This window comes from Osmerus eperlanus, unplaced genomic scaffold (assembly GCF_963692335.1).
Source record: "Osmerus eperlanus unplaced genomic scaffold, fOsmEpe2.1 SCAFFOLD_528, whole genome shotgun sequence".
Taxonomy (NCBI): Eukaryota; Metazoa; Chordata; class Actinopteri; order Osmeriformes; family Osmeridae; genus Osmerus; species Osmerus eperlanus.
Window position 1 is genome coordinate 257 of NW_026911581.1, and position 19,329 is coordinate 19,585.

At 45.1% G+C, this 19,329-nt stretch overlaps 1 long non-coding RNA gene across 1 annotated transcript; it reads left to right on the forward strand.

Annotated features, from left to right (window-relative positions):
• Positions 1–6,599: 6,599 nt before the first annotated feature.
• Positions 6,600–18,685, forward strand: LOC134016285 (uncharacterized). The gene is made up of 3 exons (XR_009929470.1): positions 6,600–6,760; positions 14,023–14,091; positions 18,225–18,685. It is a non-coding gene; the product is annotated as an uncharacterized LOC134016285 (long non-coding RNA).
• Positions 18,686–19,329: the final 644 nt, after the last annotated feature.

The following is a 19,329-nucleotide window of genomic DNA, read 5'->3' on the forward strand; positions in this document are numbered from 1 at the left end:
TCTTGCACTCTTGTGGGGAGTTTCATGTTGTTCAATTGTAACTTGTTTAACTGCATGCTCTTATGGTTCTTCCCTTTGGCACTTATTTGGTTTTCCACCATGTATGCTTCATGTTTTGGCTGCTCGCAATGTTTGGGGCTATCTCGTTGTTATGATCAGTGACCTATGCTCTTTTGTAAAGCTCTCTCTTGGAAGTCGCTTTGGATAAAAGCATCTGCTAAATGCATACATGTAAATGTGAATTGAATGCAAAACCCTCTCTGCTCAATGCTGTGTTCGTGTCATCTCATTGGTGCGTGCATTATAAAGCATGCTACCGGGTGCATTATTTTCCGTGGGTGAGACAGCGGCTAGTTTTTGCATTGTGAGGACTAGGCTATTTCTCCCTGTCTCCGGTTCCTGGCTGTGGTCGCGATGATCTCCAGTCTGCAGGAGGAGCTAGCTGGGTGTTTGATCTGGTATTAGCTTCAGTCTGCAGCCTAATGTGTTGGATTATCTCCCCCTTGCCGATATGCAGCGCTCTTGACCCCTTCTGCTATAAATGGGAGGGAGGGAGGGAGGGAGGGAGGGAAAGAAAAGAGGTAAACAGCGAGGCCTCCTCTGGGCGAGATAACAATAGTTGAGTAAGAGGCATCCTTTACTTTCACCCCCCTTCCCACCCTCCCAACAGCAGAGGGCTAGGGAGGTGTAAGATTCAGTTAATTCACCATGCTAGGGCATTAACTCCAGCCTCTGGTAGTCCACCTACCCAGGCTGTCAGATTTCTCTCTCTCTCCTGGCCATCCGTCCCAAAAAGCAGATACACTCTGAAAGTCTCCATGTTGTCAAAGGTGGAAAAAAGGATTTGCTGCGATAAGACCAGTAAACCAGAGAGCATATAACTGCCGGTTTAGTCATCCCCATATGGCTGAAAATCCTAGCAGGGCTTTAGGTGTGAGTGTGTCTGAGTACGTGTGCGTGTGCAAGTAAGGCCATGTGTGTGGGCATCTTGTGCAGATTTTCCGTGCGCGTGTGTGCACGTGAGTGTGTCAGTCCACCACATTCGATTAGTATTTCTCACATGTGTTCCTCTGTGAAAGGGCTGCTTCCTGTACTGTGAGGATTAGAGACCTGTGAGACCATGATAAACCCCAGTCAGCGCCTAAACACACACACACACGTGTGCGTGTGTTTCTATGCATATCTATATATACGGATATATGCCATTCAACCTAATCAAAGAACTGTGTTTTGTGTCGGAGGGTGTGTGTCTGAGTGTGTGTGTCTGAGTGTGTGTGTCTGTGTGTGTGTGTCTGAGTGTGTGTGTCTGTGTGTGGGTGTGTGTCTGAGTGTGTGTGTCTGTGTGTGTGTGTGTCTGAGCGTGTGTGTCTGAGTGTGTGTGTGTGCCACCATGTCTTTCTCCAGCCTGATCCTGCTTGTTAATGAACAGCAGGATAGCCCTGTTTCCTAACCAGCCGGGAGCCCTTCAGTGGCATTAGTGTGGGGAGAAGGAGCAGGCGGGAAGGGCAGGCAGCAACAGCAGGAGGAAAGGGAGCTGATAGCCTTGCACCGCCAGAGTGCTGTGAAATAAAGGACAGAGTCACAAAGGATCAGCAAACATGTTAATCTATATGAACCACTCTCCGGGAAAGGAGTTTCAAGCATGCACATACATGCACGCACACACACACACACACGCACACACACAAAAGGAAACAGAGGGTGGGAAGGAAAGAGATGTGTTGAAGGGGGAGAGAGGCAGAAAAAGGGAAGAAAGGGAGGGGTGAGAGGAAGGCGGAGAGGGAGAACCGGCGTGACACAGTGGTACGGTAGCGTTATCAGTACTGAGAGGCACCTGGGTCTGGCCCACGCCTCTCCCCGTCTCCTTTTGGCTGTTTGCGCGCTCTCCCTCCAGTCGGTTCACATTCAAACTCTCGGTTGTGATAATAAATACAGCCTGCAGCTAGCTACTCCCTGGCTGGGGCCTGGTCAGGAGTCAGAGCCGCAGATGAAGATGGAGGTCCCCAGGACCCTGGGGAAAGAGAAGGTTCTTCTTCCAACCCCCTGCCAGCCCCCTGCTAGTCTTTCACGTCAGACAGGAGGTTAGCATATAGCGTCAGACAGGAGGTTAGCATGTAGCGTCAGACAGGAGGTTAACATGTAGCGTCAGACAGGAAGTTAGCATGTAGCGTCAGACAGGAGGTTAGCATGTAGCGTCAGACAGGAAGTTAGCATGTAGCGGCAGACAGGAAGTTAGCATGTAGCGGCAGACAGGAGGTTAGCATGTAGCGGCAGACAGGAGGTTAGCATGTAGCGGCAGACAAGAAGTTAGCATGTAGCGTCAGACAGGAGGTTAGCATGTAGCGGCAGACAGACACACCCAGCCACAAGGAAAGAGAGGGAAAGAATTTATTTTGTAGTAGTAGTAGTAGTAGTAGCTGGAAAACTTTTTGTTTGGGGTGAGCTGTTCAGAGACGTAGAGACAATATCAAGCTAATTACACTCAGTGAGCCTAACTATATAAATGCATTAGGGACGTGTTTAATGTGAAATTCCTATTTGAATCCATTACAGGGACGAATACTTGAACCGGCAGCACCATTTGGTAGATAAAAGGATAGAGAGACAGAGAAAGAGAGAGAACATAGATGTGGCTGTGCTGTGTCTTATCACAGACATGCAAATGAGGCCTAATTAGAGCTAATTATGGTTTCTTGTCTACGTTGTTGAAAAAGGAAGTCCAAATGTTATGAAATGAAGTTTCTACACCATTATCTTAATTGTTTCCTAATTATGATGTAGATCCATATGCCTGCATTGGTGTTTTAAAAATCATTACTATCATCCTGTAGTAGGGATGACAGTATTGTGGTGGTGTAGAAGTTCATTGTTGGATTCAATAACTAGCATTGCTAACCAGGCAACATGCACACTGTACATCCCGCAAAATACTGTCTTGATAAAACCTCATTTATTTGGACATAGAAAGACCTAAGCAATGTGTGTATGGGTGTGCATGCATCCATGTGTGTGCACGTATGTGCCTTTTTCCTGGGCGATTGACCTTGCGGTGCTTCTGGTTGTAGTTGGGTTGTTTTGTGATCTGCCAAAGCCATTAGCAGGTTGGTTGAAGCATTAGCCCTGCTAAGCTGCCAGCTGCCTCCTCTTGTCCTGGCCTGGCTGAAGAGGAGAGGAAGGGAGGGAGGGGAAAGGAGAGGGGGGGAAGGTAGGGGAGCAGAGGATGACTTCAGAAAAATGTCTCCCTTCACAAGAATCTAATTACTACTGGCCAGTCCGGCCATTTGGCACAGTCTCTGTCGGTGAACTGTTTGCCAGAAAACCGTTGAGGTTTGATGTATGTATCTGTCGCAAAGGAGTCAAATCTATCTATCACAGAGGGAAGGAGAGTGAAAGAAAGAGAAGAAGAGAAAATGAAGAATGAAAGCGCATTCTGTTGAGGTGTGGAATCTCAAGGTGCTCATTCAGCAAAAGCCAAGCTTATGTTACATAAAACAGGGAGAAAGAAGAGAGCCAAAAAGAGAGAGAGAGGGAGAGAGAGAGGAAAAGAGTGTTGCCAGAGAGAGAGAGGGAGAGTGTTGCCAGAGAGAGAGAGAGATACAGAGAGAGTTGCTAGAGAGAGATATTTTTAACTGAAACCAAACTGATAGATTCAATCGTTTATTCAGTTACGCAAAAAAGCTTTTCTTTAGCTGTTATTCTGTGACTTGATCTTCTCTACAGGATAGTGTCAAAGGAGAGCCTGTGTGATTAAATATGAACTCAGTTCAGCCTCAAACACCCCGAGGATGGAGAGGGGAAAAAATTAAATAACATTTATCAAGTTTTTGTCATGTATTTTTGTAAAATATGACCATAATTGTATTTTTTATGGTGTTTTACAGAGAAATAATGAACTAAGAACATATGCCCCGCGAGGAGTTTCTTTCTTCTTTTTTTGGCTGCAATCCAGGATGAATCAAATCAAATTTCAAAATCAAATTTATTTGTATAGTCCTTTTTACACGCAAGCATGTCACAGAGGGCTTCACATATGCCCATAGAACTGCCCCTCAACCAACCTAAACCCTCAAGGAAGACAAGGAAAAACTCCCAAAAAACTCTCAACAGGAGAAAAAAAAAATGGAAGAAACCTTGGGAGGAGCAATTCAGAGAGGGATCCCCTCCTCCAGAGACGGTTGGTGGGAGAGAGGAGCAGAACACAGGCTAAACATAGTCATACAGTGTCGATGGGTTTTTAAAACACCAAAATCCATTATTCAACTTTATAGATGTAGGACAGGACCGGGAGACTCGCGACCAGGTCCAGCGTTGGCTGACCGACGACCAGGCAGGTGCTGACAACTCAAACCCCCCACACCACAAGGGATGTGTGTGGGGGGGGACAGAGAGAGGAGAGCAGGGATTAGAGAATGCCAGGGGCAGCTAACAGTTACAGTCATAATAGAATGAGATCCCCACCGGTCAAGTGTGGACTGGTGCAGCAATTTAACAGAGCAAAAAAGGGGAATTTGATGCAACCCCACACACCAAGACAGCGACAGCCCCCCTCATTTGGAACATGAAATCTGTTCCAGGGGAAGAGAACTCTAAAATAAGTTATACTTAAAGAATAAGGATGGAAACAACCCGTCCCCCGTTGCCTCCAACTAGTAACATACTTACCTTTAACAGTCGTAGAATTGACTAAACAATAACGTTTTTAACCTAATTTTAAACGTCGAAACAGTATCAGACTCCCTAATTGAGACGGGTAGTTTATTCCAGAGAAGAGGCGCTCTATATGAGAACGCCCTACCTCCAGCTGTTTTTTTCTTAATTTTGGGAACCACCAGATAGCCGGCATCTTGAGATCTAAGTGTCCTTGCGGGGCAATAGGGTGCAAGGAGACCGGAGAGGTACAGTGGTGCCAATCCATGCAGAGATTTGTAGGTTAGTAGTAGAACTTTGAAGTCAGCTCTGGCTTGGATAGGGAGCCAGTGTAGAGACAAGAGTAGATGTTATGTGATCAAACTTTCTTGTTCTGGTCAATAGTCTAGCAGCAGCATTTTGCACCCGCTGTAAATTTTTTCGGTGGGTAATTGGGAGGCCAGAGAACAACACATTGCAATAGTCCAATCGGGACGTAACAAATGCATGTATTAGTTTTTCTTCATCATCCTTTGAGAGAAATTTTCGTATTTTGGCAATATTACGTAGATGGAAAAATGCAGTTCTAGTAATTTGCTTAATATGGTTCTCAAACGAAAGGTCTGGGTCCATTGTGACTCCTAATTTTTTTACTAGCTGGCTTTGAGAGACTTTGACGCCGTCTAGGTCTAAGGTCAGATTGGAAAAATTATTTCTATATTTTTTAGGACCGAAAATTTGAACCTCGGTTTTATCCGAATTTAGAAGAAGGAAATTTGCAGTCATCCAAGCTCTCAACCTAGAAACACATTTTTCCATAGCATGTGGAAATTCTCCAGACTTTATAGACATATATATAGCTGAGTATCATCTGCATAACAGTGAAAATTTACCCCAGAGCTTCTAATTAGGTTTCCTAAAGGCAGCATATAGAGAGAAAATAACAGAGGGCCTAGAACTGAACCCTGTGGTACTCCGTATTTTACAGTGGAGCTCCTGGATGAGCAGCCATCATAGTGGACATATTGTGATCTATCGGATAGATACGATCTTAACCACTGAAGTGATGTACCAGAAATCCCAACATAGTTCTCCATAAGTTCCAAGAGAATCTCATGATCCACTGTGTCAAAAGCTGCACTTAGGTCTAGAAGAACCAGGACAGAGAAAGAAAGGATGAAGTAGCAAGTAGGCTGTTTTTACAGCTACAGTTGTGTAAATGAATCATTCTGAAGGTGTATGTAATTACAGGCATTACATCTACTCTTAACCCGGCCACATACTGTAAAGAACCCTGCTGGGATAAAGACTACAGATTTAGAATTGTTCCCTGTAAAGTGTTTAGAAGAACACTGTTTAATGCTTAGTGGTGTATATTGTGGCAGGGATAGGGAAGGGAAAGAGGGTTCAATTTTGTTCGTGTTTAACCCTCGTGCTGCCTTCGGGTCACATGACCCAAAGGTTCATAACGAACCATCGTTGTGTTTACCCAATTTTACCCAATACAAAAACAAATAAAAATAATTTTCTTTTAACCTTCGCAATGTGGGGGGTCTGAGACAGCCCAACGGTTAAAAGAAAATGCTTCACTTTGTTTTTGTATGCGGTAAAGTTGTCGCAATACGACGGTGGGTCACACGGCTGATGGGTCAGAACGACCCGAAGATAACACAAGGGTTAAGTTATTTGAAAGATCTCCGGAGTAACTGGAAACGAACAGTAGTCAGCTGTATATTCTTAGTGTTGAGACACAATAACCAAATATGTAAAACCTTTCACAAAGTGTCACATTCAATGTATATATTCAGCATATACATTCAATACCATAAGTATAAGTATTACAATTTATTAAAATGGTATTAAACTCAAATGCAGAGAGGAACGCTAAGAAAACACTTTCACATTCATCCATTGTTTTCCTCCGTCTCCCCCTTCCTTCCTGTCTGGTTCTCCTGACCGCTTCCCTCAGGACCTGGTGACCAATGTGTCCCCCAGGATCGTACGAGGGACCACCTCGGGGCCCATGTTTGGACCAGGCCAGGGCTCTTTCCTCAACATCGAGCTGATCAGCGAGAAGACGGCTGCCTACTGGTGTCAGAGCGTCACCGAGCTCAAAGCTGACTTCCCCAACAATGTGAGTGATGCTACTGCCTGTCTGCCTCTGTGGTGGCTGGGTTCGGGGGATTTAGCCTTACTGTACGACGATGCACTGGTTCAAACATCTAACAATGGATGAGTCTCACAGCAATTCTTGTTGTGGGCGAAAGTCGCCTCTGTACTTCTATAAAATGAACACCAGACACTTTCTAGAAATAAAATATTCCAGGTTATTAGACCAAAGAACAACCCTTTCATGAGAAGCTTTACATTACACACTTTTTCTTTTCATTTGAGCAAATTAGTTTTGCTAATCACACTGTTTGAATACAGCCTTGGTCTGTGTTTTCTTTGTTGCTGGTGGTAATGTCAGTCCCATGCATGCTGATGAAGGCCTTATATTTAGGCTTATTGTAGCACTTATCTCCTGTAGTAGATAAGTTATTAAAGAGGACCAGAGTCTAGGTTCAGTAGGAGCAGTTGGTATAGTTAAACAATGGAAATATTACTATAGTAAACACACCACAGACCATAAGATGAATTGAAATGCCGGCTTCTTTATATAAGAATAGTAAAGAAATGAGTTGTTTAGATAGAATAGAGTTGGTACCATATGACACATTTACAATGCAATTAACATAACACACGTGTTACATACACATCTTCAAATGAATTAAATTCAATTTGAAATTCAATCTTTTTCTTTTGGACAACGAAATGATTTACTAGTTACTAGTTTTGTTTTATCAAATTCCTAATTTTTCTTCTGTTTAATTTAGTTTTTAAACAGTAACTTGGAATTATTATCAAGTATAACATTCAGATATATCAAAAGAAAACATAATAAACATACTGTGAATGTAATGCTGTATATTCAGTTCAGTGTGTGGTAACAAGTTCAGACGGATTCTGTCTTACGAACACTTGTGTAGTTCTAAATTCCACTTGAGGTAGGAACAGTCCGTCGATCTGAGAACCACGTGATCCAACGTTCATACGAACTTCTGATTGAAGTAATGCAGGTTTCTGTTCGTTGGACAAAAAAAAGGTTTCGGCTCGTGTCAGAAAAGCTTTCTGCCGATAGAACAGGATTCAGTTCAGTGCAGTTCGCTGGGAAGGCTCGCCATCTATTGTCCTGCAAACATGGAGCTAGGATGCTAGCATGGATGCAGCCGCATGGATATGTTTAGCTCCACACGGTCTTCTCGGTGTCTCTCAATAACCTAATAACTAATGTAAAAAATAACCACAGTTTACCGACGTAGACAGAACACAACTCAAAGCACTTTTAGAAAATAAAATAAAAGCTTACAACAATACCAATGCCGTCTTTTCAAGTTATTTAGCTAGCTCACTGGTTTCAACAAGCATCTCTTCTATATCGCTGTCTTCAATCCACTGCAACTACTTTCTTCCCGCCACAGGAAGAGCTACCATTATTCTGATTGGCTGAATCTTTAAGTACCAAGATACCTTTTTAACAACTAATAAGATGCTATTAACTTTGATATTTATTGTTATCTTATTTAACCTGATTAAGTCATGAAGATATTCCTAATATTATGAAATTGATATATATATATATATTATTGGTATTTATTCAAAATCGAACTATTTTAATCCAGGTTACATTATGTTCATACTCATCCATGCATGCTGCCGTGTTTGAATCCGCCTGGGCATATGCTGAGGAAAATGTGTGGGGGGGGAAGGGGGAGGGGAATTATGAAAGTGAAATTTGTCTAATTTCTTCAATTCACATTTGGGGGAAAACTCAAAAAGTGCCCGGTATCAAAGAATCAAAAGAATATAAAAAAAACGAGTTTTCTCCTCCAGACTTCGAGTGAGTTTTCTATTCACAGATTCCCTCCATCCTCTCCTGCTGCCATTGTTGATCTGGATGAGAATTGTGTGTGAGGGAAGGCCGTGTGTGGGTGTGTGTGTGTGGGCTTGTTCCACACCAGCCTGCCTGTCTTCCTCATCTCCCCCTCTCGCTGTCTCTCTAATTGAGGCGGGACAAAGCAGACTGTGTTCCCGTGGAAAACGGCGCTTCGGAAACGGTCGTACACAAAGGAACTGGACTTGTAGGGTCGCCCGTGCGTGTCTGTGCGCGTGCCTGCGTGTCACACACGTGTGCCTCGCGTGTGTGACGTGCGTTAGAGGTGTGAATTGACACTGATCTCCCGATTCGATTCTATTACGATTTCAAGTCAGCGATCCAATTCGATTCGATTACTCGATGCATCACGATGCATCACGATGCGTCAAATACATTTTTCTATTAAAGCCATATAGGATATTTGAGTTGACAGAATGCATTAAGATACTGTATAGTTCAATATAATACAGTTTTCTATATTACTTATTTCTATATTAATTATTGACAAAACGCTGTGACGACATGCCACGCTTAAAGACCGACTAACTTGCACAATTCATAACGATTTCATGAAGGCAAAAGGTTAACATTGAAATCATAATAATCATATTTTGGCTCCAACAGTTATATTTTCATCCAAAAATCCAAGTACGTTGTAGTAAGATATAAATAATCTTTATTATTTAACAAAGTCTGAACACAACAGACAGCATTATTAGCAGTATTGAAAACAGAGTTGCATCAATCCTCGGAGTTGCTGGCCCAGAGTTTGCGTTTTCCGCGGCAGGTGTTGTTGCTAGCAACTCAGGATGGAAACGGCTAACGTGATTCCTAAAGTTGGTAGGGTTCCCAACGTATTTAATTTTGGTGTGACAGGCTTTGCATATCGCATGCGATGTATCCAGTTTGTGCTTCCCAGCCTGTTGGTAAAATCCGAAATGAAGTTCCATATCTCACTTTTTAAAACGCTTGGAGCGTTTTTAAGGACAATCTCACAACCACACTCAGCCATTTTGCTGTGGCACGTATGCGAATCGCCACGAATGACGTCAGGTCAATGAGACCCAGATGAGACTAGAGTCTATCATAGGTCTAGATGAAACGGGTTAGGCTACTGAGAATGTTATTTTTCATTTGAATGTTTATGCCGCGGCCGGAAAATTAACGAGCGACATCATTGCGTTATAATCGATTATGGTCGGCCACTGCATCGATGCAGCATTGTCCATGTCTGCATCGCGATGCATCGATTATTCGATTAATTTCAACACCTCTAACGTGCGTACGTACCGTAAGAACATCTCCACAGCCTTCCTCCAGGCTTGAGGAGTCCTAATATGCTGACCTAGACCCAATCTACGGAGATAAACGGCCCTGTAGCAAATCCACAGACACCCATCTCCCTTCGTCCTCCCTAATCACCCTCACGGATGACGGGGATCGGTGACAGCACCGGAGGAGAACATCATACCTGCTCTGATTAGGACAGATTAGAGGACGGTCCCTTGAAGGAGCAGAGGACGGAGAGGCGCTCCCGTCATTCAGGGCTACCACCCCTCCTGCAAGATGGAGATACTGGTCTTCTCAAGTGGAGCGGTGACCTTTAAAAACACACTGGTGGAAGTGTGGGGGGTTTCCATCTCCCAGAAACACACAGTGCATTAGAGGGAAGTACAGGCCCATTTACCCCTTGTAGATGACCTTGTGACGACATGAAGTTTTAGGTCAGAGCATTCTGGACAAATAGCCCCAATTGTGGCTCCGCACTCCCCAAATGGTCCCTATTACCTCAATAGCAAAGAAGTGGAGTATAGAAGAGAGAGAGAGAATTTGTGTGTGTGTGTGTGTGATCGTGACCACTCCTGTTGGTGCATGTGTGAGCACGTGCAAACACGTGTGTGTGTGTGTTCCCTGGCCACCAGGCCTGAGGGCAACAGTTTCCAGGTGATGTCCGCCGTCTCCATGGAGACGTGTTGTTAGCGTAGTGGGGGGCAGTTTGGTATTGTTAGCGCTGGTCTCCGCTGCTAAGGTGCTAACAAGATTATACTGAGACACTGAACACATCTGAGACAGTTGGGGTGGATGTCTCTAATGAAGTCTGGAGAAAAGAGGACAAAGAAAGATCTTCTCCGTTTCATTAGGTCAGTGGTTCTCAAAGTGGGGTCCCCAGACCCCTAGGGGTCCGCGAACCATAGCCAAGGGGTCCGCAAAATCATTTGGCATAAATTATAACATGGGAAAATTGTGCTGTATCATTAAAAGTGAAACATCTATTATAATCTACAGATGGGGACCATTTGCGCCAATAAAATAAGCATATTGTGTCCAGTTATGAGCACACAGGGTAGGCTGAATGGGTGTCACGATCATGGTGGGGTCCTTGGAAAATGTTCACCTCTGTAAGGGGTCCCTGGCCCCGAAACGTTTGAGAACCCCTGCATTAGGTCATAGTGTCATTAAACTTCCAACTGTCTATTGGTGCCACCTGGTATGACCTCACCTCTCCACTGCTTAAATCTATTCAAAACTAAAACCACATTTGTTGTGGTGAGTTAGGGTTTGTGAAAATAAAGCAAACTAGAAAATCAAATGACCACCACAACCACGAAAGCATGGTAGCTAGCCAAATAAAGCCCATGTCAAGATAACTGGACCATTCTTTTCCCCTGACATTTGAACTGTACCACATACAGATATATATATATGCCCAGTTACTCTTTATGATGGGCTTTATGACTGCACTGTAAAAGGGTTGGTAGATAAAGGTAGTCATAACAATGGTATATGACTAGCAGGTCAACTCGCATGTAAAACAACATTCAGTGTAACCATTTAACGGTCAATAAATCTCCAGGTTCGGTGCCTGACTCTCGTTCCTGCTTCCTCATCTACTTCCTGTGCAGGACGCATCGGCCTCCCTTCCTCTATCACATCGTCGCGGCGAGGATGTTTAATATCCCAGAATGCTGAGAACATCAAATAAGACTAATACATATCAAATAGAGGTCCGTGTGTGTCTAATGGTAAAATGTCAGGAGTGCATGGGAGGTGCTTGGCTTTATTTGCCCAGCCTGATGTAGCTCTCTTTAAGCCCGAGTGGTATAAGGGCCCCGGTATGGGCCCAGTTACGGGTATGATTCAAGGGACCGCAACACCCCGGGAGATTGATATCCAGCGGATATTTGTGGTGGTGGAAGGGGGGGGGGGGGGGGGGCTTGGGAAGATTTGGGGGGAGGGTGGGGGGGGGGGGTAGGGGGAGTGGGGGGGTTTAATATCCTCTAGTGAACCTTTCCGCCTATTATGTGACCTGCTGTTGGAGGGAGTAACATTTACTGTCTCTCCAAAGCAGGTTTTAATGCTTGTTGTGGCTAGACAGCGGCCTTATGACGGAAGAGGTGACGACCGTCTCTCTCTGTGGCATTTGGATAGGGCGGCCATTTTTCATCCGAGCTTATTGCCGTCTCTTATGTACTGTAGCAGTGCTTAAGAGCTTGGCTGGCTTTAGGTCTGCGAGGATTTCATCTCTAGACACACTGGAGCAGTGTATTGACGACCACTAAACAGCAATGACCTGAAACTTTTGGAAGATTGGATTCAGATGAGTTTGAGATGGAGTTTGAATACGGACAATCCTAACAGAGACCCTATTTGGCTTGTTAACAAGGTGTGTGTGTAGGTGTATGTGTGTGCATGTGTGGGCATGCACGTGCATGTGTGTGCATGCGTGTGCATGTGTGTGCATGTGTGTGCAGAGAATGTGTGTGTGTGAGCATGCACGGGCGTGTGTACGCGTGCATTTTTCTGCGTGCGCGTCTGTGTGTGATCGCGGCGCCAGCCAACGTAGGCGTGTGTCTATGTGGGCGGCCTGTATGTATGTATGTATGTATGTATGTATGTATGTATGTATGGTATGTATGTATGGTATGTATGTGTGTGTGTGTGTACCGTATTTTTCAGAAATAAAACCGCGGTTTATAACCTGATTTTACATTTTTCTTGTGGTGTGGTTTATATTTCGAAGCGGCTTTATAGAATGTTTTTATAACAAAACAACAGTAGAAACACTTTTTTTGTGAATGATATTTAACCCGTTAAGGAGTAGCGTCGCACAAATATGTGATCGTTCGAATGTGGGTCTCACAGCGTAACGTGGCATATATGCGTTGCCGGTGAAACCACCTCCCTGAAATTAGTTTTTGCAGGTTGGGATGTCTGCTAGCATGTTAGTTGCATTGCTACGAGTATTATGCTAGCTAACTTAGCCTGGAAGCTAACTAAAGCTAGGTAGCTACCGTTTCAGAAAAATAACTTATGCTTTGGGGACCGTCGGAAATATTTAGAACTCAAGTGTCTAAAGGTAAATATTTGTTCATTCCCGGGCAATAGAAAACATACATTACGCACTTACTTACGTTTTCAAAGTGTGTTACACAACGGCATGCTGTACTGCCTATACTCATGCATTGCTTGGTATCATTGTTCCCGTATCAAGTGCGGCATATGTTCCAGTGCGGTTTATAATCCGATTTACAAACACAAAGCTCCCATTCTGGTGGGGTGCAGTTTATAGAAAATGCGGCTTATTTTCCCAAAAATATGGTATGTGTGTGCTGTCTCTTCTTCACAGCCCAGGGGTAGGCCCTATGTGGATGAGACCTGCTGGCTCCCCTCGCCTCTCCATCCCAGTCATACATCACATTCCTTTTTATTTCCGTGATTACTTAAAACCAGGGGGCATTATGAAGCAGCAGCTTCCAGCTCACCTGTTTTATGGGCCAGGCTTATTGTGTGTCTGGGAGGAGAGAGAGAGACACACACACAAAGCAAGAGAGAGAGAGACAGAGAGAGAGAGAGAGACAGAGAGAGAGAGACACACACACAAAGCAAGAGAAAGAGAGACAGAGAGAGAGAGACAGAGAGAGAGCGACAGACAGAGAGAGACAGACAGAGAGAGAGACAGAGAGAGAGCGACAGACAGAGAGAGAGCGACAGACAGAGAGAGAGCGAAAGGAGGAGCAGAGAGGGAAGACAAGAAGCCGTAATCCACCCAGGGCTTCCAGCAAATACCCTCCTCCATCTCTCGCCCTCCTCCTCTCTGGTCTTTTTATTGTTTTAATAACACTGCCACAGTGCAGGATTTGGCCTGATCCTGTAAAATTATAAATATTGATTTTGTGACTTTGAGGGAGAGAGGGAGGACCAATTGACGGTGCTTATGAGAGACAGGATAATAGCGCTAAGATCCATTTAATAATGTGTTAAAATGAGCCCTTGATGGGATGTTGGGGGCTAGCTGGGAGACTTATGAGGTTGGGGGTGGGGGGAGGGGAAACAAACGATGATTCTATCATAACACTCACTCCTGGTTCTCTTCTCTCCTTGTCCTCGCTCTCTCTCTCTCACTCTCTCTCTCTCCGCAGATCCTTATATCCAGCATCATGTGTGGCTACAACAAAGCTGACTGGACCGAGCTTGCCAAGATGGCAGAGGTATGTCAACTAAACCCAGCTCGAACGCAGCCCTCCTTACCCAGTCTCCCTGTGTGGGGAGCACCGCACCAAGTTAGGTGCATGTTTGTTAAGCTAAACCTCAATTTTCAGAGGCTGAAAGGCCTCCCTCCACTGCCAACCACAAATATTGAACCAGGGAGGATGTAATCCTGGATTTGGAGGGTGTAACATTTAGTTAAATGTTTATCTGCCCCAAACCATGCCAAGTGGCTGCCAGGCTGTAAGGAGACAGACGACACTGTGGGAGTGAAAGTTGGAGGGAGGGAGGGACCTGTTTCGGGCTAGACACCGGCTGGCTGTAGGAGTGAAAGGGATTAGGTTGAAAAGAGGGTGTCGTGTGAAGTTTTTAAGAAAATCAATCGTTGAGCTGAAGTCTGGTGAAGTACAGAGTTAATGTGGATGACGTATACATAATAAAGTTACCAACGTCACCATCATCGACACACAAACATACAACATAACACAAAGACAATTCCATCCAGCTCCATCTAGCATTCTAGAATGGAACCTGGAGAGTCCAGCAAACACTAGCACGACCCAGCTGATGTCCCTGAACCCCTCAGAACATCCTTCAACAGACCATATTATAGCACACAGTTCTCAAAAGTCATTGGTCCATCCACAATCATGATACAGACAAGCAATTCTCCCATGTCTCTTCTGTAATTGGCTAACTCCCTGAAACAATACAATCAATCCGTACAATCAGGCCATTATCACCAAAACAAAGATTTGGTGATAATGAAATTGATGTGCTTGTTCATGAGGTAAAAACATTATTGTATACATTATTGCCTGGAATTCCACACCAGCACAAATAGATACCATCTGGACGTAAATTACAAATTCCAGTAACTGTAAAAGTGCATGGCTGCTTAATCTGTAACGCGTAATGATTTTGTGTTCACTCAACTGAAAAAGTGGGATCCTTGTGGTAAAAATTCTTTCAGCTCATCTCCTTGGCCTATGTCTTCGTCTTGCTCGGATTACTGCTGCCATTTCACCCGGAGGCATATGCGACGAAACCCGCATCCTGGTTTACACCTGCTTTTCTTTGCGCTGAATTTTCACCGCAAAACAGCTTTCATGGGCGGTTTTTGTACATACCGCGGAATACATAATTAGGCGCACTTTACGCATCCCCTTCCGTCTCTTTATGGGAAACTCACACTTTCCCCTTGAATGCATATGCATGACACGGAAAAACACAATTTGAACATTTTCAGTTACCGCGACAGGCAGTCTGCGCTTTTACCTCAGTGTGGCATGTTTGTACATACCTCGCCATGCTTTTACGCGCACGTTGCGGAAAAAAATACGCCTGAAATGGGCGCAAAAGCGTTAGTACATGAGGCCCACAGAGTGTAAACAACAATCCTTCAGCTTCTTCCCCCCCAGGTAATAAAGCTATCAAGCCACCCAGACTTCATGTCTCCAGATGACCCCATGTCAAACTCATCTCCATTGTATCAGGGAGTCAGGTGGCTGAGCGGTTAGGGAAGCGGGCTAGTAATCAGAAGGTTGCCAGTTCGATTCCCGGCCGTGCAAAATGACGTTGTGTCATTGGGCAAGGCACTTCACCCTACTTGTCTCGGGGGGTATGTCCCTGTACTTACTGTAAGTCTCTCTGGATAAGAGCGTCTGCTAAATGACTAAATGCCAACCCTTCACTAAGGGTAAACTGGCCCACAGAGTGGTCAGCACCTTTAGGTCAAACAGACCATTCACCCCTTCTTGACCTAGCTTCAACTAGTATCAAGAACAAAGGAGCTTACAGTTTACCTCTATTAAAACACCATTCATTGTAAATAAGCCCCAAATTCAGTTCACAAGGGATGGAGAGAGGGGTGAGGGTGAGGAGAGAGATGGAGGGAGGGATGAAGGGTGTCTGGTTCCCTCCCAGTCCAGATATATCCAGGCGGGTCCATATGCGATGTCAGAATGTTCCAGACTTCGAGGCCTCAGCCCAAGCCTTCTCACACACGGGGAGTGTCACTTTCTGACAGGGACAAGGTGTTGCCACCACATGGACCATATCACCGCTATCACTCTCTCTCTCTCCACATCTCTCTCTCTCTCCATCTATCTCATCTCACTCTTTCAATTTTTTCTCTATCTCTTTTTTGTCTGTCTCGCTACGTCTCATCTCTCTCTCTCTCCATCTCTCTCTCCATCTCTCTTTCTCTCTCTCTCTCTCTCTCTCTCTCTCTCTCTCTCTCTCTCTCTCTCTTTTTCTTTCTCTCACTCTTTTGTCTGTCCTGTATGTCTTGTCTCCCTCTCTCACACTCTCTCTTTTGTCTTTGTGTATCCGTTGTCTGTCTCTGCCTCTCGATCTCTGAAATGTCTAATAAAAGCAGTACAAACAGCCCATAATGCTCATCCGGGTATAGCACCTGGATGGAAGAGAACACAGCGACAGGTTCCAAGGATTTCACCAGAGCTGACTCCATTATACCTCCATGCATCCAAGTGTTGATTCTGCTGCCGTTTTCATCGACTTGCCACTCGCTAATGCCTGACCTACCTGGCCCTCACTTACCCCCACTCACAAACATCTTCATGTCCACACTCTGCAACCACCGCATGCCTACTCACTTTCATGCCAGATGAAAAGCGAGGCTAGTCTGATGATGTCAGTCTTGCCACACTTGCCACACTTTCCTTCCTTCTTTCCTTCCTTCCCTCCCTCCTTCTTCCGACCCCTCTAAAAGAGGACCACAGCAGAGTAGAGGAGAGCATGAGGGAGGTATAGAAGACAGAGCAGGCTCGTTGGTAGCCGTGGTCAGACTTGACCAGGGTGAAGATTTGAAACTGAGTGTGTCAGAGGGAGCGGTGTTCAAAATGTCAGGGGTTACTTTCTGACTGTCGGTCAGCTACCTGTGTGGCTCCATTGGCATGTACAGCATGTGTCAGTCGCATATGTGTGTGTGTGTGTGTGTGTGTGTGTGTGGGGGGGTAGGTTGTAGGTCCACTCCGCACCCACTCTCCCTCATTATTCCATTGTTACACTAAAAAGGAATAGAGAGAGAGAGAGAGAAAGAGAGAGAGAGAGAGAGAGAGAGGGGAAAAAATACCTGTGCCGGAAAATATGTGAAAAGGGGGGGGGGACGGGACGGTTGCCATGGCAACAAACGTTTTCAAGGCGAGTCAACCATTCATTTCCACATTGAAGTCTGCAAGGCAACACTTAACACTGTGTGTTGCCTAAGGATACTACTTAAAAGTTCTTTCTTTCTCTCCCCCCCCCACCCCCCACCCTGAAGTGTCAATCTGAAGTAAAACATTTTTTCTCTTTTTAACTGCCTTTTCGGTTCGGCGCCCTTCTCTCCCCCCTCTCTCCTCTCTTCTGATTAGAAATTCCCTTCTTTTTCACACTGCAGTTGCATCATACCCAATATAAGCCGGAGGCGATAATTCCTTATGTTCACGTCTCCCTATGAGCTTCGTATCTGATTCATTCTACAGAGAACAGCGGAAAGCAGGCAGACCAGTCAATGAACATGGGCCTATAATCACAGCTAAAGTATACGGGCAGCAGTTAGTCAGAATGACACTGCTCTCTGGATGTGTGAAAAGCTGATAAAAGCCTTCCAGCTGAAGCCCCCACACCCGCGCACACACACACTGTGAGACTGCTGCCCTCTAACAAAGACATGCACACTCCTATAATTGGATTTCATTGTATCTGTGATTTTATTTGTGTGTGTGTGCGTGCGTGCAAGGACGGCATTGGTTCTGTTGGATGAAATGAGACGTGCTTTTTTTTTTTTGTGGATAGCATCCACAGTATCTGCGTGGTTTTGAACTTTTGTTTGTCTTCATGTTCAGGCTTCTCGGGCAAAGAAAGGCGAGAACATTGAAATGGCTTGAGCATACGCATGCACATTCTTCCTGGCACGCTCTCTTTGTCACACACAGAAACACACATATTTCACCCTCACGTTGGTCTGGAAAGTGGATGGTTATGAGTAACCGAATGCCCTGACTAAATACTAGCCAGCATTATGGAGCTCAACCTGAGCCAGACAATGCGAAAGGACCCGAAGTTCTTCCTTTTCGTTTCACTCTCTCCTCCCTCTCTTTTTTTTTCTCCCTGCCTCTCTTTTTTCCAGCTCTCGCTACTCTCTCCTCCCTCGGTTGCCTCTTTCTCTCGCAGCTGTCTCCTCTCTTCCCTCCTTCTCTCCGTTTTTGCCTTCTGTTTCTCTCTCTTTCTCTCGACTTTATGCTCTCTCTTCTCCCTTGCATCCATCTCTCTTTCTCTCTCTCCCCCAACTTTTTCCTCCCCTCCCTGACATCTCTCTCTTCCTCTCTTGTCTCTCTCACCCCCCAACGTTTTCCTCCCCTCCCTCTCCTCTCTTCCTTTCACTCCTCGACATCTCTCTCTTCCTCTTTCTCCTCGTGTTCCCCCAGCTTTCTCATCTCCCTCCTGCATCCTCTGCCCAGGGCTGGTGTGTCTCTCCTGGCCTCAGTCCTGTAAGGATGGGGTCCGTAGCCACGGTCCTCCAGAGAGACTGACAGGCAGCACACAGACCCTCGCTTCCCTTATCAACGTCCAGGCTTGCTAATCCATGACAAAGCCCACGTCATCCTTGATAAATATCTGCTCCAGCCCTCTGGATCACTGTGGAGCCTGGAGCCTGCTAGACTGCTCTCTCTCTCTCTCTCTCTCTCTCTCTCTCTCTCTCTCTCTCTCTCTCTCTCTCTCTCTCTCTCTCTCTCTCTCTCTCTCTCTCTCGCTCTCGCTCTCGCTCTCTCGCTCTCTCTCTCTCTCTATTTATGTCTCTTTCTTTGTCTCTCTTTCTCCCTCTCTCTTTCTCTCTTTTTCTCTTTCTTTCTTTCTTTCTCTTTCTATCACTCTTTCTATCTGTTTTAGAAGGCTATCCATTGGGTCCCTCCACTGTTCTGGATTAGAAGTTTAGAAGGAGTAGGAGAACGCGTTACTGTAAGAGGACAGTACGAATAAAAGAGTTGAGATATTCTCCTCTAGTATGTATCCTACAGCATGACCAGTTTTAGAATGAGCTCATTTATTGACAAAAAGATAGACGCGCACTTTGTAATTTGGGGTATTTTGTGTTTGGGGTGGGTTGTGTGTGTGCACGTGTGTGTGTGTGTGTGTGTGTGTGAATGTGTGCATGCTTTGATAGGATTAAGATGGCTCTTTGCAGCCACGGAAATTCCGTCCCTTTTCTCTCTCTGCAAGTCTTTGTTGTTGTA